Genomic DNA, 26,418 nt, shown 5'->3' on the forward strand with positions numbered 1-26,418 from the left:
CTTAAATACAATATATGTATACAGATCCATACAGTTCTCTTGTTGCACAAGAAAAATCGGATTCAGAAGGTAAAAATAACCTGGGAAGAAAAACATTTCCCAGTGTTCCTTCTCTGGATGTAACTGATTCTGATGGACCTTAAATTCTAATGGGGGAAAATAGTACATCAGAGGAAGATGAAAGGAAGAGAAGGCACACCAAAGGTATCTGGGCATAGTCAAAAAAAGTTCAGAGTGCAGCCTGAGTGAGGAATGAGAAAGATAGAATATATGAGGGTCACAACTTGAACCCAGATTTTTTTATTCCAATGCTTCCCTTTATCTACTGTACCATACTCCCTCCAAAGAATATTATTTTTGTTATTTTTTTGTACTTGGGCCTTTGGGAAATGCTTAGGATCATAAAAAGCACCAGGCAGTTCCCCAAATGCAAGCCAGCTAACTTTCTTCCTCTTTGATTCTGGGCCCAGCTCATTGTTCTTGCATGGTGTCTAAGATATGTGTACGGAAGGACCAGCTCCAAGGGCCATCCACCCAGCTGTATATCATAATCAGGACAATAGGCATGTTTTTTTTTATCCTCTAGTTTTTCCAGTGGGAATAACTATCCTGAACTATTTCGGGTGATTATAGATCTTTCTTAGGAGGATCTATAATATTCCAGGGCTTCCTATAATTTGTGCAATAATAACTGATATTTTTTGTAATTTTATTGAAACTTTTTGTTTTTGCAAGTGTTTCTCAATATACACCCTTCCCTCCCCCATGCAGAAAGTCATCCCTTATATAACAAAGAAGAAAAAAGAGAGAAAAAGGAAGTCAGCAAAACTAACCAAGCTCTTATAATCACATCTAATAGTATATGCCATGGTCTACATCCGTAGTTCCCTATTGCTATTATATGCCATGGTCTACATCTGTAGTTCCCTATTGCTATTCTTTTTTTAACTAATTTTTTTTTCAATAAACAAAAAGCTACCTTTTTCTTCTACCTCCATTTCTTTCCCCCCTTTTTTTGAGAAAAAGAGAAAAAACCCCAACTATTTCCCCATTCATTTGTCATTTTTAAAAGTCTCAATCTGCACTCTATCACCAGAGATCTTCATTCTTATATCTCTTAACTGGGGCCAAACTTAGTTATTATACAACTGATAATTATTTTAAAACATTTTCTGTTGAGAGATTTTGCTTCCACACAATCTGAAATCTCTTCCCATCCTCTGAACTGAATTTTCCGTGGATGTGTAATCTCTGAAAACAATCAAGGAAAACAACATAAAAATATGATTGCAACTGATAAAGTATAATAAGAGTTGTTCACTTCTGTCTGATTCCTAGTGACCTCATATGGGGTTTTCTTGGTAAAGGCTCTGGAATGGCTTGCCATTTCCTTCTCCAGCTTATTTTACAGATGAATGAAGCAAACAGGGTTACATGACTTGCCCAGAGTCACATGGATAGTGTCTGAGGCTAGATTTGATCTCAGGAAGATGAATGAATCCTTCTAATTCTAATCCCAAGGCTCTATCCACTGAGCCACCTAGCTGCATGAGAACTGTAATAAAGATGATTCTCCCACTGGAGAGTGAAGAGTAGATTGGAGGAGGAAGACTGAAATACTATTTCAGAAGTTCAGGTCTTTGGCAATATGATAATTAGGATGGGGGCAGTAGGAACAGAGAAGAAAGGAGTGCTGTCGATATGAAAGTGAAATCAGCAGAATATAGAACATTCAAGGCTTTTTGCTACTCAGAGGGAGCAAGATTTTGAGGTAGCCAGAGTTTATGAGTTTGCTTTTTATTTCAGCTGTCTCTCTGTAAGGGCCCTTCTTTCTTCGGAGTAGTTTAAGACCAGAGCCTGGCCACAGCATTAAGGGCTCTGCTTCTTTCTGAGTGAGATCCCCCGGGGCCCCTTGATCTGGGGGTTCCAGGCCCTCTTGAAGCGCCCTTTTGACCACTGGGGCTGCAGCGCATACCCTGAGAGGCCTGTTCTGAGTTGATGTGGAGAGCAGTAGCAGGAAGTTGTGGGTTCCAGATAGGATTCACTTTAAGCAGCCCAGTGAAAGAAATTTCTGCATGTGTGAACCCAGTGACTCGGATTTGTTGAGACGGGAGACTGGGATTGAAGAAGGCCGATTGTTTCCTTGGGAGACAGCAATTAGGTAGAGAAAAGGGAAGAGGATGAAAATGAAAAATAAAAGGTAAAGTCTGATTTTTGTTATTTTCTCCAGAGGGAACCGGAAGTTTGAGCAATATGTCTGTTCAAAACAGGCTGGAGGAAGTCAGTGAGAAAAATGAAGTCAGTCTTACCAGGGGGAGCAACTGATGGAATTAACTAGGTGAGGGTGAGTCAGAATTATTTCTCATAAAAGGTCCTAACTAGTTTGGATTTTTAACCTGAATACAGTGGCTGGAGTAGTAAGCAGGAGTGGGGGGAGATTCTTGAGTGCTAGGAGAGGCCGGAGGCTTCTGTTCCCTTTCTTCAGCCAGGGTGGGTGTGGGGTGCTACATGAAGTCAAGTGGGCAGGAGCAGTTGGCCACATGGGTTTTGGAGAGATTGTGTTGAAGCTGAGGTCAGGAATAGTAGTTCAATCTCAATTTGTCCCTTCTAAGTCCCATCCTGGGCAGGACATCCCTCTCTTTCCCCCCCAATGGGTGACAAGATCTGGCTCTTAAATGTTTAATAATTCTTAGAAGCTAAAAGCTTAATTTTAAATTAAGATAAGTAAATAAATAAAATTAATTAAATTAAGCAGAAAGCTTAATTTTAGACTTCTTTGTTTCTAAGACCTTATCTGCTGCTCGGTGTTTTCTCCCTCTGTTTCTCACCTTGTATATATTCACAAATCTGGGGTATCTTTGATTCCCCTGGTTGGTTGTATTTCTAGCAACATGGAAAGTTGGATTTCAGAAAGAAAAAAAATCTCTTTTTCTCTTTATTTATTTATTTAAGTTTAAGTGAAACAGTTAAAAGAGAGATCTTTTTCAGAGCCTTTTAGAGAGTATTAAGTGGAGACTCTGTCATAGTTAAGTTCTGAAGACTCTGGGTTCCTAGTGCAAGTAGTGGGAGGAGGTAAGGCTATGGGAATATGATTTGGGCACATGCTTCCTTCCTTCCCCTTCAGGGTCTGGTCTTGAAGAACTAGAGAAAGGCAGTCATCAAATCTGTCATTCAGTCCCAAGAAAAGATCAGTAAATAGATCATCATTCCAGAGTTACTTCACAAGATCATATATTTAGAGCTGCAAGGGACCTTAGAGATTGTCGGTTCCAATCCATTTACAGATTATAACTCAAGACCAGAGAAATTAGCAGTAATAATAACTAATATTTATATATGGTACTTACTATGTGCCAGGGACTGTACTAAATGTTTTATAATTCTTATCTCATTGAATTCTCACAACAACTCTAGGAGGGTTTAATGTTTTGCAGTATGTTTTACAGATGAGGAAACTGATTTAGAGGTAAACTGATTCACACAGCTATTGTGTATGTCTGCATTTGAGCTCAGTTCTTCCTGGCTCCAGGCTCAGTATTTATCTATTCACCACCTAGCTGCCCTTGATAGCAAGGATGCTTTCCCCAAGGTTACATAGGTAGTGAGTAAGTAAATAGTAGACTTGGGATTGGAACACTGGTCCTTACACATTCCTGACCTTTAGTATTTCAACTGTAGGGATCCCCCTTACTCATGAGCCCATTAGAATTGGGGTTCCTAGTGAGCTCCCTTATTTTCTTTCTTTTCCCTCAAGGTCAGACTAAGCTTTGCAGATAGCTGTTCCCTTAATGTAAATGGCAGTGAGAATGGCACAGCCATTCTAATGACTTTGTGCTAAGTCAATCTGAGGCAAATCATCAATAAAGGAATCTTAGAATTTAGAAGTTTAGAGTCAAAGCTGAGAGGTATTAGATGTGGAAGGGGTCTTAGAACTTAGAATAAATAATGTCAGGATGAGAAGATACTATAGAAACCCCCTCATTTTCCAAGGACCCAGAAAAGGAAAGGGCTTATCACATAGTGAAGGGCTGGGATGAGAGCCAGGCATTCTGACTCCTTTTTTCTAATGTTCTTTCTGCTCTGTGACAATATTTCACTTGAGCAATTGAAATGTTTTGGCCCCTGGGGCAGAGGGAAAAGGAAACTATATTCTTGAGATAGCACCTTCAGAGGCCAGTAAGGGTGTAGAAGAGATCTACAGGAAGTTATTGTATAAATTGATTTTCCTGGTTTGAATGTTGATTTCATTGTTCAAATCTGAGGATCCTGTGTACATTTTTTTCCTTGTAGCAGGCTGGTCTGTTGCTTTAAAAAAAAAAAAAAAAAAAAAAAAAGGAAAAGGAAAAATATGAGGAAAACTTGTTTTTTTGTGTCTCCTTCTCTGTGTGATCCTGGTCCAGATTTTCTTGCAACCTTTATTTTACATAGTTGCCTTTTAATTAGCTCAGAACTGAGGGCAGTGACTTCCTTTTGCTTTTGTGTGTGTGTCTATAAGACCGTGTACAGTGCCTGGCACTTAATAAATGCTTGTGATTCATTGACTGACTTGGAGTGAGTCTGATGCTCACAAGCCCTGCCTCATCCTTTCTCAACCCTTTTGTTCCTGTAGACTACACTGGAGACCAAGAACGAGATCCTCCCCCACTTTGTGTCTTTGCTATTGTTGTCATGGGGTGTTCAGGCAGCCCTAGTGCCTCGGCTGCCAGGGCTGGCTGGCTGAGCCCTTTTCAGGGCTGCTCATACACCTTTGGTGTCCCCCTTCATTCACTTCTCACCTCTATGGCGTAGCATCCTCAGCAGCCATATCCTGGCAAAACTCTCTCTGTAGGCAGGCTAAGCCAGCTTTAGAGCGAGCAACTGGTCTCCACCCCATTTGGAAAGAGTAAATGAGAACAGCGAGTCCCAGTGGTCATGAAGATGGTTGAAGCAGGGGCTGGGGAGCGCTCAGAGCTTGGCCAGACATCCAGAATGTTAAGGTCATTCCCTACATACTGGTTCACCATCATCTTCTGTCCTATCACTGACTTTGATGACCCAGGAAAAGAGAGCAGGGCTGACAACTTTGTGCAACTTCACCTTCCTTAAATCCAGTTCAGGAGCAAATTAAGCCCTCACACTCCATGATATTGTTGGTCCTCTTCGAAAACAAAGGGCAAACAACCATTAGGGAGAATAATAACAAGTGGTAATAATAATACTTGCAGTAGTTGCTGAGAGAAAAATGTTCTGCAAACTTTTAAATCTCTACAAATGTGTTTAATAGTAATTTTTGTTGTTTTTCATAGTTATTTCAGACTCTGAGACCCCATTTGGGGTTTTCTGGGCAAAGATACTGGAGTGATATGGTATTTCTTTCTTTAGCTCATTTTAAGATGAGGAAACAGGTGTGGGTGACTTGCCCAGGTTCACACAGCTAATCAGTATCTGAGGCCAGCTTTAAACTCAGGAAGATGAGTCTTCTTAGGGCACTCTATTCACTTCCACCAGCTATGTCTCCAGTTAGGACTGAGTGAAGATTGTTCGACTTAAAATCTGAAGTTCTTTCCATTAGACCTTTGCGGTTTTAGGAAGTATAAGTGTGCCACAAAAATATAGTCTGATGTATTTTAGAGCCCAATAGAACTGTTGTTTGAATTTGCTGAAGTCTTGGATTTTTCTAGGCCCCAGCTTCCTTCTTTGGAGGGGCAGATAGACCTGAGAGATGACCAGATCACACAGCTATGGTGGCTTCTAAGGGAGTGGGGACCCCTCCTCCATCCCTGGTCTGAGTTAGAGATCATCAAAGCTTCCAAGTTGTTCATCTTCCCTTTGGAAATCCCCATGTTGCTAGAGGCCATTCAGATAAAGGGTGGCAGGGTTAACCCTCCAAATATATAATGCCAGAATTTTAGCCATATGAGGAAGAAAGTATTTTACCAGGACAAAGAAACTCCCAGGTCTTCCTTTATTCTTTGTACACATCCAAGAACCTATTCCGGTTGATCATGTTTGAAAGATGATGACAGTGGATTACTTGGCCTTTAATTTCTTGTGAAAACAGTGTTTAAAGAGATTTTTTAAAATATGTGTGACCGTGTTCTGTTATTGATAAAATATGTCAGAATCATAGGATTTAAAGCTTGAAGTGTCCTTTGAGATCATTTAGTAATGACCTCTCATTTCCTCCTTTTCCTACTGAAGGGACCTTGGGCTGGGAGAAGGGTGGGCGCTCAGCCGTGGTTGGCTACAGAGCTGGGGTTACAGCTCCAGGCTTCTCCCCCAGGGGCTTTCCACCACCCCGGGCCACCCCAGGGCCTGAAAGCCTTCATGAGGTCATTTGCTGGGCTCCTTGCCTTCAAACAGATGACTATTAGATGGAACGCTGTCCCAGCCAAGTGGTTTAAAAGGCTCCTCAGGGAGAGAGGGTCCACAGGCCGGTTTGACAGTTTTGAGCTCACTAGGAAGTCCTGCTCTGAGACAGCCTGCTCTTCAGGGCTCCCCTGGGAGCAAGTGGCCCTGAAGCCCATGGGTGTGTAGCTCTCGGGCTGTTCCTCCTTTACTGGGCCAGGCGGGGTGGGAGGAGGAGGCAGGGTGGTTGTTGCTCTGTTTTGGATGGGCCCGGAGACTGTGGGTTTGGCAGGGGAGCAGTGAGAGCCAGCGGGACCTTGGGAGGCACAGCTGCTGCTGGGCTGAATGGAGAACAGGGCCCCTCGCTTGTCTCCTAGGGAAGTGTTCTCCATAGCCAAGTTGGCAAACAATGGGGCAGCCTTGTGGCAGCTGGATGGCACGGTAGAAGAGCTTTGCACCTGGAGTCAGCAAGTTGTTGTTCAGTTCTGTGAGTCGTGTGCTACACTTGGCGGCCCTGTTTGGGGTTTTCTTGGCAGATGCTTGAGGGGTTCGCCATTTCCTCTTCCAGTTCATTTTATAGATGAGGAAACCGAGGCAGAGTAGTGACACAGCTAGGAAGTGTCTAAGGCTGGATTTGAATTCGGGTCCTCCTGGTTCCAAGGATAGCACTCATTCTGGACCTGAGTCTAATTACTTGACTTTTCCAAGTTTCAGTTTCCTTCTTTGTAAAATTGTAATATCAGTAATAACTTTACAAGGTCTTTGTGAGGATCAGCTAAGATAAGATAAGGAAAGTGCTTTGCAAACTTTTATACATTATATGCATACTAGTTAACATCATCATCATCATCATCATCATCATCATGATCTTCAGAGATGGAAAAATGCTTCCCTATTGACTCTGGCTTACAATGCAAACTCTTGTGTTGGCGTTTAAAGCCCTTTACCATTCCAGTTGCCTGTTTCTAACCTTGCTGCACTTTCTTCTCCTGTTTCTCCTATTTCAATTGAACTTGGCTTCTTGGCATTCCCCAAATGTACCTTGGTGCAGACTGTGCCCCTTGCCTTTAGTAGATGCTTGCCTCACAGCCCCTTCATAAAACCTCTAGATAGCTTTCCTGAAGGCTCAGCTGATGTGCTTCCTCCTACTTAAAGCCTATTCTGATCTCCTTCTTTCCCCTTCCAGTTTCTATTGTCCTCCTCCATAAAAAATACTTTTAGTTTATTTTGTATATTTTTTTTATTTACCTATCTTATTTACTTTATTTACTATGTTGCTGCCCTAGTGGAATATAAGCTTCTAATTCCTTTATATATTTTTTTGTTTTTACCTATCTATCCATGTTGCTCCCATTAGGGAATGGAGTATAAGAGACTCTTTTATTATTTTTTCTGTATTCACAGATATAAAATGCCTAATAGTGCCTTGTCTTGTGCGTTGATGCATAATAAAAGTTTTTTGGATAAATGAGGGGATGCAATGTAGCTATCTGCCTATTTATCTATAATTTTCATTGTATATAGCACCTTGTGGCTCAGAGAGCCTTTTTCACACATGCAAATAATCCCACTTGATTCAAACACTTCAGAAGATTCTTGGTATTGTCAGTTTTATACACAAAAGACCTAAAGCTCAGACATTAATTAGTGACTTGTCCAAGGTTACATAGTAAGTAGATTGGTCAGGATTTAGACCTGGGCCTTCTGGTAGGAAGGCATCATGGGAAAGTGGAAGGATAATGATTTTGGTGGTCACAGAACCTTGATTCCATGGCACTCTGTGACCTTAGGAAGTCACTTGAACTCTCTGGATCTCAGCTTCCCCATCTATAAAATGAGGTGTTTCTTATTCTCAGGACTCTCAGGTCCCTTCTAGCTCTAAATTTGTCCTCCTAAGATAATTGATTTCTAAGTCCATTTCCCCCCTCCATTATACAAATTATATCATGCATTCTCCTATCTAGGTCTTCATTTTGCTTTCTAGTGACATATGCCTTGCTTTGGAGTCAGTATCCCGCTAGACTCATCACACCACGCTGTATTTTGGAACAGTTTCATCCCAGTGCTATTTCTAGACTATGCAAACCTTTTGTTGGGTCCAGCATCCCAGAATGTCAGAGCTGTAAGGATACTTAGAGTATAGAACAAACAATGGCACAGCTGGGCTAGTAGCACATATACTTGTCTTTTTTTGACAGTTGATCTTTCCAAAAATTTTATTCAATGTTTTATTTTTATATTGTAAACATTTCCAAATTACTCTCATTCCATGACTTTTCTTGTAACAAAGTAAAACAGTTAAGAAACATTACCTTATCTGAATATGCATGCAACATTCCACATTTGTAGTACTCCCCAACCTCTCTAAAAATGTAATTTTAAAAAATCCATATTTTTCTCTTCCTACCTATTATGCCACTGGGAAAAAAAAAAGAAAAGGAAAAACAAAGTGTTATAAAACGCTTGTAACAAATATACAATCAAGAAAAAAATTCCCTCATTTACTGTGTATACACATACACATACAATTCATAGAAAGAATGTTTCATCAAGAATTCTTTGGAATCATGGATAATTATTGAATTGATCATAATTTTTACTGCTTTCAAAGTAATTTGCCTTTAAAATATTGTTATTATAAAAATTGTTCTGGTTCTGCACATTCCATTTGTTATCCGTTTATAAAAGTCTTTAAATTGTTTGTTTTTATAATATTGACATTAATAGTATAAATTGTTATGTTTCTGCTTATTTCACTATACATCAGTTCATAATAGTCTTTTCCATGGGGCTTTGAAATTACATTTCCTCATGTCTTAGGGCACAATAGTATTCTTTCAAATTCGTATATCACAATTTATTTAGTCATTCTTCAGTTGATAGGCATTCCCTTAGTTTGTAATTTCTTACCAAAGAGAGTGGCTAGAAAATATTTTAACATATGGGACCTTTTTCTGTTTCTTTGATCACTTTGGGTGTCTGTGAGCAGTGTAACTGTAACAAAGGGCATGCTGTTTAATAACACATATAATTCTAAATCACTTTTCAAATGATTGTTCCTGTTGATAGGTTCACCAATAATACATAAATAATTGTGTCTTTTCCCCTCTTATAACATTTATCAGTTGGAGAATGACTTTTATTCTATGTTTTATTAACTGGCTATTCATCTTACTTTCTAAATTTGAATCAGTTCTTTGTGTATTTGAAATGAAACCTTTGTCAGGCAAGCTTGTTGTAAAAAATTCTTCCCAGTTGTGTCTATTTTAATCTTAGCTTTATTGGATTTTTTAATGCAAAAACTTTTAACTGTTATGTAGTCAAAATTATTCTTTTATCTTCTGCAATCCTTTCACTCCCTTGCTATGTCATGGACTTTTCTCCTATCCAGAGTTCTCATAGGCAATTTCCTCCCATGTTTCTCTAATCTGTTTGTGATACGACATTTTATTATCAAGCTAGGTCTTGGTATAAAATTTCAGGCTTGGTCTAAGTGTAATTTATTCCATAATCTGTCCAGTTTTTCCAAAAGTCTTTGTCATATAGTAAATCCTTATAGTAACAGCTTAGATTTTTGTATTTATCAGATACTAAGATAATAGATAAATTTACTTGTATATGTTATATAGGTAATCTCTTCTAATGACTGATCCCTCTATTTTTTAAATCAATTTTTGGGGAAAAATTATCATTTTATAGTATATTTTGAGATCTGACATTGGTGGGTCCCTTTTGTTTCTCCTTATTTGTATTTATTTCCCTTGAGATTTTTTTTGTTATTGTTACTCTATGAAACTTGCTATTTTTCTCTAGATCTATAAAGTAACCCTTTGGTAATTTGATATCATCACATTGATGATATAAATTAATTTAGTATTGTCAGTTGTAATAAATTGAATTGGCCTACCCATGAGCAATTAATGTTTTTACAATTAATATTTCCATAAATAGTAGTTTCTAATCACATTTATATAGTTTTTATCTTGGTAGATCTACCAAGTATTTTATACATTCAGTAGTAATTTTAAGTAACTTTATCTTTTTCTGCTGGGTTTTATTAGTATTATAGAAATTCTGGTGATTTTTGTTTATTTTGTATACTGAAGTATACAAAAGTTTGCTGAAGTCATAACTTTCAGTTAATTTTTTCATTGATTTTTTTAAAATTTGAAAATGTTTTAAATATTTAATTTCATTATTATTATTATTATTTATCCTTTAGGATTCTTTAAGAGTCTCTAGTGATCTTATAGATTAGATGGGGATGTGAAAAGTAAAAGTAGGAAAAAAATATGATTCATACCATTTCTGGAGGTCAAACCACCAAAGTTTTTTGGAGCTCTGTGGGTTTGATTTCTATGACCTTACCTCTTATTTTCTACCTCTTCCTAAACCCCTGAATTCAGGAAATAAATTTAGGATGGAGTGCATATGGGAGAGTGAGAGGTAAGAGACAGACAAGAAGAGACACACTGAAACACAGGGACAGTCTTTGAGTGGTTGGGTCAATCAACAAGCTTTTAAGCTAAGCTTTACTAATTTCCAGGTCTGGTGCTCTGTAAAGAAACTGGAACAAAGAAAGACAGAAGCACATAAATTGTCATAGAAACAGAGACAGAAATATAATTTAGAAAGAAAGATACAGAAGAAACACACACAGATACGGGCATTGTCAGAGACATAGATCAGGAGAAGTTAAACCAGAATAAGCAAAAATTTAAAAATTTAAATTTAAGAAAGGAAAGAGGTCTGGGATTGTTTTGGAGGAGAGAAAGAAGGTGTAGAGTTAGTAGGATGCCATTTTATTGGTCTAGGAACAGCTGAGAATTCTCTTTTCTTCCTTATGTCATAACACTTTGTCTAGACATATAGGGATGATAATGAACAGAACCAGGAGATCATTATACACTTCAACAATACTGTATGAGGATCAATTCTGATGGAAATGTCTATCTTCAGCAATGAAAAGATCCAATTGAGTTCCAGTTGATCAGTGATGGACAGAACCAGCTACACCCAGCAAAAGAACACTGGGAAATGAATGTGGACTGCTTGCATTTTTGTTTTTCTTCCCAGGTTACTTTTGCCTTTCTAAATCTGATTTTTCTTGTGCAACAAGAGAACTGTATAAATATGTACACATATATTGTATCTAAGATATACTTTAATATGTTTAACATGTATGAGACTACCTGCCATCGAGGGGAGGAAGTAGAGGGAAGGAAGGGAAAAGTTGGAACAGAAGTGAGGGCAAGAGTCAACGTTGAAAATTACCTATGCATATATTCTGTCAATAAAAAGCTATAATAAAAATAAATGAATGAATGAATGAATGAATGAATAAATAGGTTCAGGTCTTTAAATGAAGGCTGGAGAACCTCTTGTTGGGTATCTTTTAGTGGAGAATTCTTTCTTATATGGATTGGATCATTGGAACAGCCAATGAAGTTACTTCCACCTCTCAAATTCTATGATTTTTGGGGTTAGCAATGAACCCCTATCAGAATGGGTGGAGGATGAGCAGGATTAATATCTAAATCCTAGCTATTGAGCTAAGAGGATAATCCATTAGATTGGAAGTGAAGATGATGGCTTTATGACCCTCTCTCTCTATAAGAGAGGGACTCCTTCTCCTGACCTGGACAAGTTCTCTTGTGGACTGTTGGGTTCTATCCCTAGCTCTCTTATTACATGATCTTGGACAAGCTCTTCTTTCCAGGTCTCATTCAGGTACTCCTTCCTTCCAAAGGCTTTCTTTGATTGGCCTAATTTTGGCCATCTCACTCCCTTTTCAGATGACCTTGTATTGACTTATCTGTATAGACTGGTAGTCTTCTTTCCCACAAAAGAATATAAACTCTTTATAGGCAGGAAATGATTTTTAGATATTTATATTCCCAGCCTCAGCAAGTACTTAATAAAGGCATTACTTCCTCTGGAGAAAACTTTGAATGGATGAAAATGGATCTGATATCTCTTCCAGCTCCAACACTCTCCTTTGATTTTAGCCATCAGCTTGACTCTTGAGCACACTGTTGGGGTGAAAATGGTTTGCACACTGTTGGGGTGAAAATGGTTTGGAATGATTTGGGGGCTCTCCCGGCCTGGACAGTGTAGATGGCATAAGACTGCTTTAGTCTGGCTAAGCATCTAATGAGAGAAAGGTGGGGTAGAGACCCGTGAAGAAGAAGAAAGGGGGAAAAGAGACAGACAGACTGGACTCTGGACTGTGTGTGTGTGTGTGTGTGTGTGTGTGTCTGTGTGTGTGTGTCCTTTCATCTCTCAGTTTCTTTAGCCTCCTCCACCTGGGTGTTGGTGAGGCTAGGCTGGGCCGGGCTGGTTTTGGACAATAGCTTTGAAGTTTTGGGACTGCCCCAGGGAATGCTTTAATGGGGGAAGCCTCTTTTTGAAGCACCCAGACTTCCTGGAGCCAGACTTCTTGCTTCAGCTTCACTCCTTATTTTCCTGGGGTGGGGGATAAGTAGAGAAGAGGTTTAACTTTTTCTGGGGGAATGAGGAGAGAGGTTTGTGGTACTTTTAATTTTGAACTCTGAGCTAGAGTTTTATGCTAGATATTGATGGATTAACAATTAAATTTGGGATCTCCTGTGCTCCTTTACTCTCTCCCCTCCTTATTCCTTTTCCCTTCCCCTTTCCTGCCAAAAGGAAGGTAAAGACCGGGTTATTGGGATTGTGAGGGGCGGGGGGAGAAGAAGGGTCATGCTCACAGAGCTTCTGGGGCATTCCTCAGGGATGATCATGACTCCTCATAAGGAGAGAGCTGTGATGTCCCAAACCATTTGTCATTCTTTCTTTATGGCATGGCTTTTGGGGTTGGGTGCTCCTCCCTGGCCTTCAACTTGTTTTCCCCTTTAGTGCCCCAGGATTTGGCAAGATGTGATTTCTGCCTTGAGTTTGTCTAGGTTCAGTCTGTTAGCATCATCATCTTGGTTCATTCTACCACTGAAAACCAATCCAGAGGGAATGTGATACAGCAGAAACAGTGTGGGAGTGTGGAGTCAAGGAAACTGAATTGTCTCTGATGCTAATTAGAGCATCACTTTGTGCAAGTCTCACTTTCCTTATCTTTGATACATCCTCCCCAGGAAAACTGCTTTTCCCCTTTCCTTCAGTTAGCATATATTTTCCCCTCTTCTCCTTCAATTTTCCCATTAGGTAAAAAAAAAAGAAAAAAAGGAAAAAAAATCATTGGAACAAATACACAGAGTCATGCAAAACAAATTCCCAAATGACATTGTCCAAAAGTATTCCCATGGAGTGCTGATTGGTCACTGCATTGATCAGAAGTCTTCCAAAGATTGTATTTACAATGTCATTGTTATTGTGTAGACTTATCTTGGTGATCTAGTCAGTGTTTCTATTCATCAGTTCATGAAAACTTCAGGTTTCTCTGAAATCATCTCCTTCATCATTTCTGACAATAGGATATAGGTCCTGGGCCTCCTCCCTGCAGCCATAGACAGTGTGGATTTTGTTGCCTTCACTACTGGGGTTGGGGCTACTTCCGCATCTCTGGGTCCATCTTTTCTTCCAAACTCCTCTAGTTTGTTTGTGGTGGCTCCCATTTCTTCCGGATGCCTTTTTAAGCTCTGAGTCATGATAAAAATGATCTTGGGGATGGCCACAGGCACTCTGCATCTACAACTTTCACTGTCGCTTCCCTTTAGGGCTAAGAAAAAGTAAATGTAATCCCTCTGCTACTGGGAAAGCCTTTCATGCTTGTGGCAGTTATCACCATCTTTTTAAGTATTCTCTCCTCTGGGGTCCCCAGAGCTAATTCTCAGGTGACATAATCTCTGGTTCCCGCACCATCCTGGTCGCCTTCCACTCAAACTTTTATCAGGGCTCTTTCTAAAATGTGTTGCCCAGAACTGAAGACAATACACAAATATGTTTGACCAGGGCAGATCGCTGAGGTATTAGACTGCTCTTAATGTATATAGCACATTTCATTGGTGGGTTTTTTTGAGGTAGGGGGAGGAGCAGGCAATCAGGTTAAGTGACTTGTCTAGGATTACACAACTAGAATCAAGTGTCTGAGGAAGATTTGAACTCAAGTTCTCCTTCCTCCAGGGTCCCTAAATTTTACCAGGTTCCTGGATTTCTTATTACATTATTAATTCATTGTGAGCTTTCAGTTTCCTAAAACCCTCTGATATTAGTTACTATGTGCAAGTGTTGTGCTAAGTGCTTTACAATTATTATTTCATTTCATCCTCACAACAAACCTGGGCAATATGTGCTGTTATCCTCATTTTATAGATAAGGAAACTGATGTAAAAGGAGGTTAAGTAACAACCCAAGTAGTAAATATCTGAGATTGGATTTGAACTCAGGGCTTTCTGCCTCCCTGTCTAGCACTCTATAAACTGTGCTACCTAAATTCTCTTAAAGATTAAAGACTTTGTAACCATAAGACCCCTATTTTGTACCTTTAAAATAGATTTTTTTGAACTTAAGTTTGAGTTTACATTTGTTTCCTATTAAGCAGTAGGAATTGTCTTTTAAAATATTTTTGTCCACAAGGTTGTATAAAGATGACTGTTGAAAATTATCTTTTCATATATTTGGAAAAATAAAAAACTATTAAAAATAATATTTTTGTCTACGATAACCTAGCATACTATTTTATGTATAGCAGGTACTTAGCCAATGTTTATTGAATGAAATGACATATTTCTAGTCAGCAAAGTTTTATTTATTTATTTATTATATTTTTATTTTTAAAAATATTGTTTCATTTTTCCAAATGCATACAAAGATTTTTTCAGCATTCACTTTTGCAAAACCTTGTGTTCCAAATTTTTCTCCCATTCTTCACGCTTTTACTAAGGCCCCTTCTCCAAGACAGCAAGCAATCCAATATAGATTGAACATGTGCGATTCTTCTAAACATATTTCCATATTTGTCATGCTATGCAAGAAAAATCAGATCAAAAAGGAAAACAAAAAACACAAGAAAGAAATAAAAAATAAGCAAACAACAACAACAACAAAGGTGAATATACCATGCTTTGATCTGCATTCAGTCTCCATAGTTCTCTCTCTGGATGTGGATGGCACTTTACATCCCAAGTCTATTGGAATCACCTTGAATCACCTCATTATGGAAAAGAGTCAAGTCCATCAGAGTTGATCATCACATAATTTTGCTGTTACTGTGTACAATGTTCTCTTGGTTCTGTTCACTTCACTCAGCATCAGTTCATGTAAGTCTTTCCAGGTTTTTCTGAAATCTGAAATCAGCCTGCTCATCATTTCTTATAGAACATTGCATTACATTCATATACTATAACTTATTCAGCCATTCCTAACTGGTGGGCATCCACTGAATTTCCAGTTCTTTGCTACTACAAAAAGGTCACCAATGTTTTAAAATGGTTTTACTGACTGGGTACGTTATAAATTCATGTAACCAAACTTTAAATGGACTCTCAATATAGCATGACAATTTTTTTTATTTCTCCATAATTTATTTTCTCTCTCACTTTACACAGAAGTTACTAAAAAATCTTCCCTTCCCTCTACAAGCATCCTACCAGCTCCCTCCTCTTAACTGAGAACTTGTGCCTTTACTGAAGAAAAAAAAAATCAAGGCCATTCAACCTAAGCACTCTCTTCTTAAAATTCCTTGTCATCATTGCCCAATCTCTTCCTGTCTCCCATCTCTGACAATGAGGTTCTTTTTTTAAAAAATTAAATTTATTTCGGTGAACAGGCATTTATTTGCTGTTCCTCCTACTTCCTTCCTCTATCCACTGAAAAAGAAAAAAAGAAAAACAAAACCTTCGTAACAAATATGCATAGTAAAACAAAACAAATTCTGAAGTTGCCTGTGTCCAAAAATGTGTATTTCCTTCTGCACATTTAGTCCATCACCTCTCTGTCGGAAAGATAAATTCCTCTGGTTCTCAGTAGCTCTTCTTGCCAAGACTAACCACCGTACAAGTATGTCTGATCTCATCTTTTTTGTCTCACATTGAAGTTTCAAAGGTTTACCTTTTCTCTCTGATCACCTATCTACTGATTTCTTCTCTGTTGCCTTTACTCTGACCCAAGTTTCCCTGTTCTTAAAAAACTTTTGACTATTCCCTTCCATCTTTCCCTCAGGCTCTACCTACCTTGGACCCTATCTCTCATTTTCCTTTCTTAAACAAACTCTTGAAAAAGCTGTCTGTACTAATCTCTCACTCTTTCCTGAACCCTTTGCAATCTGAATTTTCACTGGAGTAATTCACTCCACTGAAAGTGCTTTTTCCAATGTTATCAATGATCTCTTAAATGCTAAATCATTTGGCAATGATAATTTGTCAATTCTTGCCTTTTTAAAAAATATCAACATTTTGATATTTTAATTAATTCTAATACTTCTTGAACTATCGATTGTAATTGATATTCTTGACCACCCATTATTCTTGAATTCACTCTCTGCTCTGGATCTTTATGACATTCTCCTAGTTCATTTACTTGTCTGCATGCATTGGTTCATCATCCCAATCACATCCTCTAGTTGTGGGGTTTCCCCTTTCTTAGGTCCTTTTCCCTTCTCTTTTTACTTTCTGTCATAGAAAACTTCACAATTTCTATGGGTTGAATTACAATCTTTATGCATAGATCTACCTAGATACTAGTGGATTATTTCAAACTGAATGTTCCAGAGTCATCTCAAACTCAGCATGTTCAAAATAGAACTTGTTGATTTTCTTAACAACACCCTCCTTGCCCAAATTTCTCTCTCTCTCTCTCTCTCTCTCTCTCTCTCTCTCTCTCTCTCTCTCTCATTAAAGCCACCATGGAGAGTCCATGTGTCCCAGGCTGGTAACTTTTTTTTTTTTTTTTTTTTTTAACCTATGATATCTTTTTATTTACAAAACATATGCATAGGTAATTTTTCAACATTGACAATTGCAAAATCTTTTGTTTCAACTTTTCCCCTCCTTCCCCCCACCCCTCCCCTAGATGGCAGGTAGTCCAATACATGTTATATATGTTAAACTATAAATTAACTACAATATATGTATACATGTTTATACAGTCATCTTGCTGCACAAGAAAAATCAGATTAAGAAGGACGAACAAAACTGAGAAAGAAAACAAAATGCAAGCAAATAACAGAGAGAGTGAAAATGTTATGTTGTGGTCCATTCTGTTCCCATGGTTCTCTCTCTAGGTGTAGATGGCTCTCTTCATCACTGAACAAGTAGAACTGGTTTGAATCATCTCATTGCTGAGGATGGCCATGTCCATCAGAACTGATCAGCGTATATTATTGTTGTTGAAGTGTATAATGATCTCCTGGTCCTGCTCACTTCACTTAGCATCAGTTCGTGTAAGTCTCTCCAGGCCTTTCTGAAATCATCCTGTTGGTCATTTCTTACAGAACAATAATATTCCATAACATTCATATACTACAATTTATTCAGCCATTCTCCAACTGATGGACATCCATTCAGTTTCCAGTTTCTGGCCACTACAAACAGGGCTGACACAAACATTTTTGCACATGTGGGTCCCTTTCCCTTCTTTAAGATTTCTTTGGGATATAAGCCCAGTAGTAACACTGCTGGATCAAAGGGTATGTACAGTTTGATAACTTTTTGAGCATAGTTCCAGATTGTTCTCCAGAATGGTTGGATCCGTTCACAACTCCACCAACAATGCATCAGTGTTTCCCACACCCCCTCCAACATTCATCATTATCTTTTTCTGTCATCTTAGCCAATCTGACAGGTGTGTAGTGGCCAGGCTGGTTACCTTGATATTATCCTGGACTTCTCTCTCCCCCTCACTCCATATATACCAGTCAGTTGTTAAGCATTGCCACTTCTTCCTTCTTGGGGGAATCTCACACCCAGCCCCTTCTCTTTCTACTCATACAGTTGACATCTTAGTTCAGGCCTTCAGTACCTCTCAGCTGGAATATTGCAATGGCATCCTCTTTGGGCTCAAGTCTCCCCCAACTCCAATTCATCCCACAGATTTCTGCCAAATAAATTTTCTTCAGTCCAGATGTAACCATGACATTTCTCTAGTGGCTTCCTCTTATACAGTCTTCTGTTTAGCATTTCAAGCCCATCACATCTTGTCCCCAGTTTATCTTTCCGTCCTTTTTAGACTTTTCCCATGTAGCCTGGCTAAACAGCTGAATTAGTTTTGTCTCTATTTCTCACCCACATTATTCCTTTATCTCTGTGTCCTTGTATGGGCCATCTTCTATGCCTGGAATGCACTCTCTCACAACTTCTGCCTCATATAGTCCCTCTTTTTTTTTTTTTTTTGGATGTAATTTTTTTCTTGTGAATTCACATTCATCTGACTTTTTTGTTCCCCAGAAAGCAATTTTTCAGAAATCTCAAATTTGAAATCTAAGTCAAAATTCTTACACAATTTATAAATAAGTTAAATTAGAACTGGATGTAATTCTTAAAAGAAAGAAAGAAATTTACTTGATAACATATATATTTCAGTTTCATGTGTGTTTTTTTTTTTTTTTGGCAAGGCAATTGTGCTTAAGTGACTTGCCCAGGGTCACACAGCTAATAAGTATTAAATGTCCGAAGTTGGATTTGAACTCTTAAGTCCTCCTAACTCCTAACTGGTACTGCACCATCCACTGTACTATCAAACTGACTTCATCTTTTTTTTTTTTTTTTTATGGAAATGCTTGTTTTATGACATAAATTAAAAATAAAATAAATAAATAAAATTTAAAAAGAATAATTACCTATTAAAGTTGTTAGTTTTGAAAAAAAAAATGAAAAAAAAAAGATACAAATCAAATGCTACTTTCCTGAGCTCCCCAACTGTTTTTTTTTTTTTTTTTTTTGGTTAATTTTGAAATTTTCAATAGTAATTTTTCCCCCTAAGGTAACTGGGGTTAAGTGACCTCCCTGGGTTGCACAGCTAGGAAGTGTTAAGTGTTTGAAGTCAAATTTGAATTCGGGTCCTCCTAATTCCATGCTAGTGCTCAATCCACTGCACCACTTAACTGCTCCTCAATAGTATTTTATTTTCAAAATACAAGTAAAGATAGTTTTCAACATTTTCTTTTCTTTTTTTATTTTTTTTGCTGAGGCAATTGGGGTTAAGTGACTTGCCCAGGGTCACACAGCTAGGAAGTGTTAAGTGTCTGAGACCACATTTGAACTCAGGTTCTCCTGACTTCAGGGCTGGTGCTCTATCCACTGAGCCACTTAGCTGCCTCTCAACATTTGCTTTTGCAAAACTTTGTGATCCAAATTTTCTCCTTCTCTCTCTTACCGCCCCCCCCCCCCAAGACAGCAAATCATCTGATTTAGGTTACATATGTGTAATTCTTTTAAACATATTTCCATATTTGTCTTGTGAAAGAAAAGCTCCCTAACTGTTAATGCTCTCTCTGTTTAATTATCTGGTATATAACTACTTTGTATTTATTCTGGTATGTATTCTTGTGGTTGTACTTAGATATACACATTTCTTCCATTAGAATAAAAGGTCCTTCGTGGCTCTCTTTAACAATGAGATGATTCAGACCAGTTCCAATAATCTTGTGATGAAGAGAGCCATCTGCACCCAGAGAGAGGACTGTGGGAACTGAGTGTGGATCAAAATATAGCATTTTTACTCTTTTTGTTGTTGTTTGCTTGCATTTTGTTTTCTTTCTCATTTTTTTCCCTGTTTGATTGTCTAGTAATCATCTAGATTGTCTAGATCTAGTTTCTAGTAAGACACTACTTGTCTAATAGTCTAGTAAGATAACTGTATAAACATGTATGCATATGTTGGATTTAACATATATTTCTACCATATTTAACATATATTGGACTACTTGCTATCTGGGGGAGGAATGGGTGAGGGGAGGGATTTGGAACACAAGGTTTTACAAGGGTTAATGTTGAAAAATTATCCATGCATATGTTTTGAAAATTAAAAAGCTTTAATTTAAAAAAAGAATAAAAGGTCCTTGAGGGAATAAATTCTTTCATTCTTTATAGTTGTCTCTCTAATGCTTACTATATAGATGGGACTTAATAAAAATTGGTAGAGTAATATTATTAGAGTAAGGGATAGGAGAGAAGCAGGAATTGGAGGAAGTTGGAAAAAGAAGCTCTAGGAAAGCTCTGTCAAATTAATTGAATTCAGTAAACATTTATTGTATAGAAAGTACTGGGCTGTTTTTTAGAAGAATATAAATGGGGCACAATCTCTGGAATCAGAGAGCTTGTGTCTAGGGTTAGGTGGGAATGTCATAGCCATAGTACACCACAATATTATATGATAAGTGTTCTTAGAAAGATGCAATGTGTATTATGAGAAGATAAGTGGGGAGGAAGGGCTTCATGGAGTATAGTGAGAGATCTGGGCTTTATATCGTGAGTAATGATTCATCAGGTTAAAACAGATGGAGAGAATGTTCTAGCCCATAGAGGCAGATTGGTCATGGTGAAGGAAAGTCAAATAGGAGATAGTGAAATCTTGCCTTCTCTTCAAGGTCCATTCAGCTGGAGTTACACCTTCCATATGGAGCCTTCCCAGTCCACAGAGAAGTTGTTGTCCTTTAAACTTACTTCTTGGGCCACACTTTGGATAATCGCATAGCAGTCTATGTCAAAACAACTCTTTTGGCCTATTGGCCAAGATTAAGTATAATTTTTTTATGTTTCATATCCTCTTCTCTTGTTATTTCAAAATCCAGAGCTAAAAGGGATTGTGGAGACTTATCTGGTTCAATAACTTTATTAAAAATTTAATATGCCAGTTAATTGGCATTTATTTTCTCTCACTTTCACTCGTTGGGAGAAAGCAAAGCAAATTTCTGCTTTAGATATGTCCAGAAATATCCGTCTTCTTTCTACATCTTGAATCCATCACTTCTCTGTCATTAGGTGGGCAGCCTGCTTCCTCAGCAGTACTTTGGAATCACTGGTCACAAATGGTTCAGAGTTGTGAAATCTTTCTAATTTGTTTGTGTTTAGAATGTTTTCCTAAATTATTCTCCTGCTTCTGCTCACTTCTCTCTGCATCAGTTCAGAATCACTTCATCATACAGAGGAGAGAACTAAGACTCAGAGGAAAGATAGGGATTATTTCAAGGTCACACTCATAGGCTAGGGGCTGATCTGGGACAAGAATCCTTGTCTCTTTACCCACCATGGGACACTTTTTGAAATACCTAAAGTGTGGTATTTGCTCCGAGAAAGGAAAAGTTAACAGTCTTCAACAATTGTTTGAACTGCTGCTGTTTGTAAGGTCAGGTTCAGTGGAAGAACCAGAGGAAAACTGAGCTTCCAGTCTAGCTAAAAGCTAATAATAATAGCTAACATTTATGCACTTACTGTGTGTCAGATATCATGCTAACTGTATGGATCTCATTTGATCTTCATAACATTCCTTCTCCCCTGAAGTCTTCCCCCCCTCCATTGCCTTCACCCCATATTTCTAGCGTCATAGATTTAGAGCTGGCAGGGATTCAGCTCTAAATTATATTGTATATATAATATTATAATTAATATTTATTAATTATTATTAATATAATATATGTGTATATTAGTTATATAGTTCAACCCTCCTCATTTAAGAGAGGAGGAAATTGAACCTCCAAAAGACTCAGGTGCTATTATTATTACTATTTTTAGTTTTTACTTTTACTATTTTACTATTAATAGTAATCACTATTATTACTAAATTCATGAGGAAACTGAGGCAAAGAGATGTATTATTTTTCAGGGTCACAAAGTATATGAGTTTCAATTCAGGTCTTTCTGACTCCAGATGCAGTTCTCTCTATGTATTGTGCTGTCTCGATGGGACCCAAATGGTGGAAAAGGTTCAAGGAAGAAATACTAGAATTGCCACCCTCCCTGCTTTCAAATGGTCCTAATTAGTGGAAGTCTGAGTAGATATGGTTTGTCCTTGGAATACTTGAGTTTCTCCAAGATTGGGAAGCACCATCACTCAGATGTTGCCACTTACGATAAATGTAAATGTCTTTTTCCATGCCTCCCTCTACTCCCTCTCCCACCACCCCATGGAAATTCAGAGCTTTCAAAAGCTATTCTGCTGTTTTAGCACTTCTGTTTCCTCTTGTGGTCAGCAAGATTGAGGAGGCTCATGGAGTGGAGTCTGCAGGATAGAGGTCATAGCCCCATCTGGGAAGCACTAACCATCCTATCTCCCAGCCTGAGGACTTTTATTTTGCTGTTGGGGAATCTGAGGCCTAGAGAGAAGTAATTTATTTTAGAGCAGCTTTCAAAGAGAAAGGTTCCTCCCAATTACCGGGTTCAGTTTTCTCACTAAGACCATGACTGAGTAATTTTCTTCTCCCCCTGAAGTTTTCCCTCCCTTCACCCAGTATTTCTAGCATCACAGATTTAGAGCTGGCAGGGATCCAGCTCTAAATTATATAATATATTATAATTGATATTTATTAATTATTAATATCATAATATATTTTATTAGTTATATAGTTCAACCGCCCCTCATTAAGGAAAATGAACCCCTCCAAGATTCAGGTCACCCAGGTGGTAAGTGGCGGAGGAGGCGTTCTAAGCCAGGTCCTCAGGCTCCAGCCCACAGTTCTTTCTCCTCAACCACTGAAGCAGGCATTGAAATACTTGATTTTCCACCCCTGGGGAAGGGAGCATTTTTACTTCCTTCATCTCAAGTTTGAAGAAAGCAGAAGTTTGATAGCGAACTGAGGAGAAGAAAAAACAAATGAAATGGGCTGGATGCGCTCACTTCTTTTGGGGCAGCTGGTCTTCCTGTTTCACAAACCTGGGTGGGGTGATCCTCATGTCTTGCCTACATTGGCCCTGAGCGAGCCCGAGAGACCTCTGGTTCGGACCCATAACCTTCCGTGGCCCCTCTGGCTCTCCCAGCGCAGCCCCTCAGGCTTCTGCGCTTTCCCCCCAATTCAATCCCTTCCCTGGTGTCTGGAAGCTCTTTTTCTCTGGACCACCCCCTTGGGCGCTGACCACCATGCTGCTTATCTTCGCACAGCATCGTTGTCTCAGAGCTCAGAAGGAAGCCCGGCTGTCCAGCCGGCCCTTCACCACACCCGACCAGCGGCCCCCTTCCCCTACAGGGTGGTTCCCCTTCTTTGCTCCCTAACTCCAGCCTCAGTCTGCAGCTTCCCCCGTTCCTCCCAGCCGTGGCCCCCGGCCCGCAGTAGCTTCAGTCTCCGGCCCGGAAGCAGCGCAGGCTTTAGCTTTTTCTCCAGAGAAAACATCTAGGGAAAGTTTCCTTTTATCTCCACTCCCACAATTGGGCTGATCCTCCCTGAGGGGCTCGTTCCTCTGGCCTAGGGGAAGCCGACTGAAGTTGTGTGACTTAGACTAGAGCAAACAGTCTCTCTTCCCCCTCAGCCCTGGGAGGGGCTATTGTCTTCATTCCTTCATTCCTAAGGCTATTGTCTCTCTCTGGCTCTAATTTGAAAGGACTGGGGTCAAGCCCCAAGCTGGTCTTTGGGAACTGTGAACCATGTCCAGCCTCTGGTACCTCTGAGAGCCCTGCCTCGGTGACCTTTCATAGGCTGACCTCTGAGGGAGAGGGAAGGAAACATTTCAGAGTCCATCCTTAAGTGAGAGAGCATAGATAGTGGAGATGATACAACCATAAAATTAAAAAGGAAGCCAGAGGAAAAGCAGGTGAGACCTATTCTCAATCTTTTTGGCTAATACGCTGAGCCCGAGGTTGGGGTAATTTATGTCTATGAAATTGGATACGCGGGTACATGGCTAGAAATGGTGGCCAAAATCTGAAGTCACTGACTTTCTCGGAATTGGGCCTGGACGATCATAGTTGAACTAGTGTCTAGTCTCTCGCTGGCTCTAATTTGAAGGGACTAGGGTAAGGTACCAGGGAATTGTATGAAGGCTAGACTTTTGGAGCTGTGAACCAGAAAACCTGGGTTTGAATCTTGACTCTGCCGTGTCCTACTATCCCAATTTTGGACAGGCCATTTCCTCTGATTTGTAAAATGAGGGGCCGAAATAGATAACCTCTAAGGTTATCCTGTAATCCCTTTTTGGAACCAGGAGCTAGGTGCCAATTGGGGCAAAACACTTTCTTTCAAATCTCCTTCCCCCTCCCTTCTCTCCTCTCTCCCTCTCCCTTTCCTTCCTCCCCCCGCCCCATTTTTTGATTTAGTAGTTCTCTTGTTCAGGCCCAAATCCTTGCACCATATTCTCCCTTTGTCCTCCCTCCCCGAGTTTCTGAAGCAGTGATTCTCTGGACCATCCACTTTGGCTTTGAACCACATTTTGCCTTGTGTTGGATTCATAACATCAGCATTTCAGAGCCTGGGAATTATCCTAGAGATCTCCCCTTTTAGGATGATTCCCCTAATCCTCATACCCATTCATGCCTACCACAGTGGGATTTTCTTTCCATACTGCCTGGCCCAGGCCTAGAGATGAAGGAATGGGAGGAGAAGGGAAGGCAAAGATTTGAAAACAATAGCATTCCATAGAAAATGGGAACTGAAAGGAGCTACGGGTAAGTTGTTCCTTTTCAGTGTCTGCCACAAATCAGCCCCCTAATTTCTCTTTAACTTTTATTACTGACTAATGTTATTTTGGGGAAATCACTTCCTTTCTCAGTTTCCTTCTTTGTAAAATGAGACTTAACTCTGTTGTCTCTATGATCCCTTCCAAGTCTAATAGTTTATGCTCCTACTGTGATAGGTTAAGCCTTTAAAAACAAGTAATCTTATTAATGTGAGACACAGCATAATATAGTGGCTGGAGGGCTGACCTTGGAATCTGAAAGTCTCTAATATGTATTGGCTCATATTTGGGCAAATCACTCTTTGAAGTCTGTCAAGCAGTTAAGTTGCTGATCTCCAGTAGTGGAGGGAGCTTCTACACCAGGAGTTTTTTGTACAGATTGAACTAGAGGTCTGGAGGTCTCTGACTTCCCTCTTTTCCCAGCATAGGTAACTTGTGCTGTGTCTAAGCCCTTTCCTATTCATTGTCTGTTTTGGACCTGACAGTGGTCCCAGAGATCCAGCCTGGGCTATGGATAATAAAGCTGGGAATTGAAAGCTGGCTGCCATTTTTTTCAGGCCATCCTGACTGAAGTGGGACCTTTCCCGGTTGGGAGACTGTTTATCCTAGTGACCAGAACTTTGTTTTTTATCATGCATAGGACCCCACTTCCTTTTTCTCTGTACTAAAAAGATGAACTTTGAGGTATATTATGACTATGGAAAAGCTTGCTGGGGTTTTGAACAGGGAAACCTAATTTTTCCTTCCCAAATAAGCTCTATAAAAGAGTCAATTTGGGTTTGCCAGGCTTACATGCCTGTGCTGCCATGGTTTCCTTCTCCATCTAAACAGGGCTCAGAACCCAGGTAAAAGTATTCCCAATTGGCTTATTTGCTGAGAAAGCTGCTTTTTGGTGGAGGGAGTGGCCAGGTTGAATTAGTCTCAGCTCAGCAAATTCTTGAGAGCTTTCTGTGTGCCCAGCCCAGGGCTAGGCACTGTCCCCAGGACTCAGACCTACTCCTTGCCCTTAAAGGGATTATAATTTTTTGGGGAAGACAAGATGAATACATAAGGGAACTCAGAGAACAATACAGGACAGGATATGATTCAGACTATGTGTTGGAGGAGATCACAGATGGAGAGTTGGAAACCATCTAGTCTAACCTGCTCATTTCACAGATGAGGAAACTTAGATCTGGAGAGATCATGCAATCATACTTGTCCATGGCTGCATAAGTGGTAGGGAAGAGTAGTATGCAATTGGAGGACCCCCGGCTCCAAGTCTAGATCAGACAGGAAAAGCCCAATTAGCTTTTAGCCCATATTAGCCCATAGCCAAATATGGGCTTGAGGGATCAGAGAAGCCCAGGGAGGAATTCACCTTTGACCTGGGCTCCAATCAATACTGTACTTGCATCGATTAAGAAGAGAGTTCTCAGATTTTTTTTAAACTTCTGGGTTTAATTAAAATTTTACCCATATTTTAAGGTTTAGTTTAAATGTCATCTCCTTGCAGTCTTCTCTGACCTGATCCCTGCACTTGGATTCTCCATTCCTCCCTGATTTGACTTTCATAGATTGTGCAGTGAGATCATATATTTAG

At 39.3% G+C, this 26,418-nt stretch overlaps 1 protein-coding gene across 9 annotated transcripts in view; it reads left to right on the plus strand.

The window, feature by feature from the left end:
- The window catches only part of ADCY7 (adenylate cyclase 7), a 107,345-nt gene that overhangs the window by 16,426 nt on the left and 64,501 nt on the right, over positions 1-26,418 (plus strand). The window contains exon 1 of one of the 9 annotated variants that reach the window (XM_031954464.1): positions 1,521-2,344. The exons of 7 other annotated variants lie outside the window; for them this stretch is intronic. The gene's annotated coding sequence lies outside the window, so the exon portion shown is untranslated. Of the gene's footprint in view, positions 1-1,520; positions 2,345-26,418 lie in introns of those variants that run through there. One more of the 9 variants, XM_031954465.1, reaches the window with a different exon arrangement.

This window comes from Sarcophilus harrisii, chromosome 2 (genome assembly GCF_902635505.1).
Source record: "Sarcophilus harrisii chromosome 2, mSarHar1.11, whole genome shotgun sequence".
NCBI classification, from domain to species: Eukaryota; Metazoa; Chordata; class Mammalia; order Dasyuromorphia; family Dasyuridae; genus Sarcophilus; species Sarcophilus harrisii.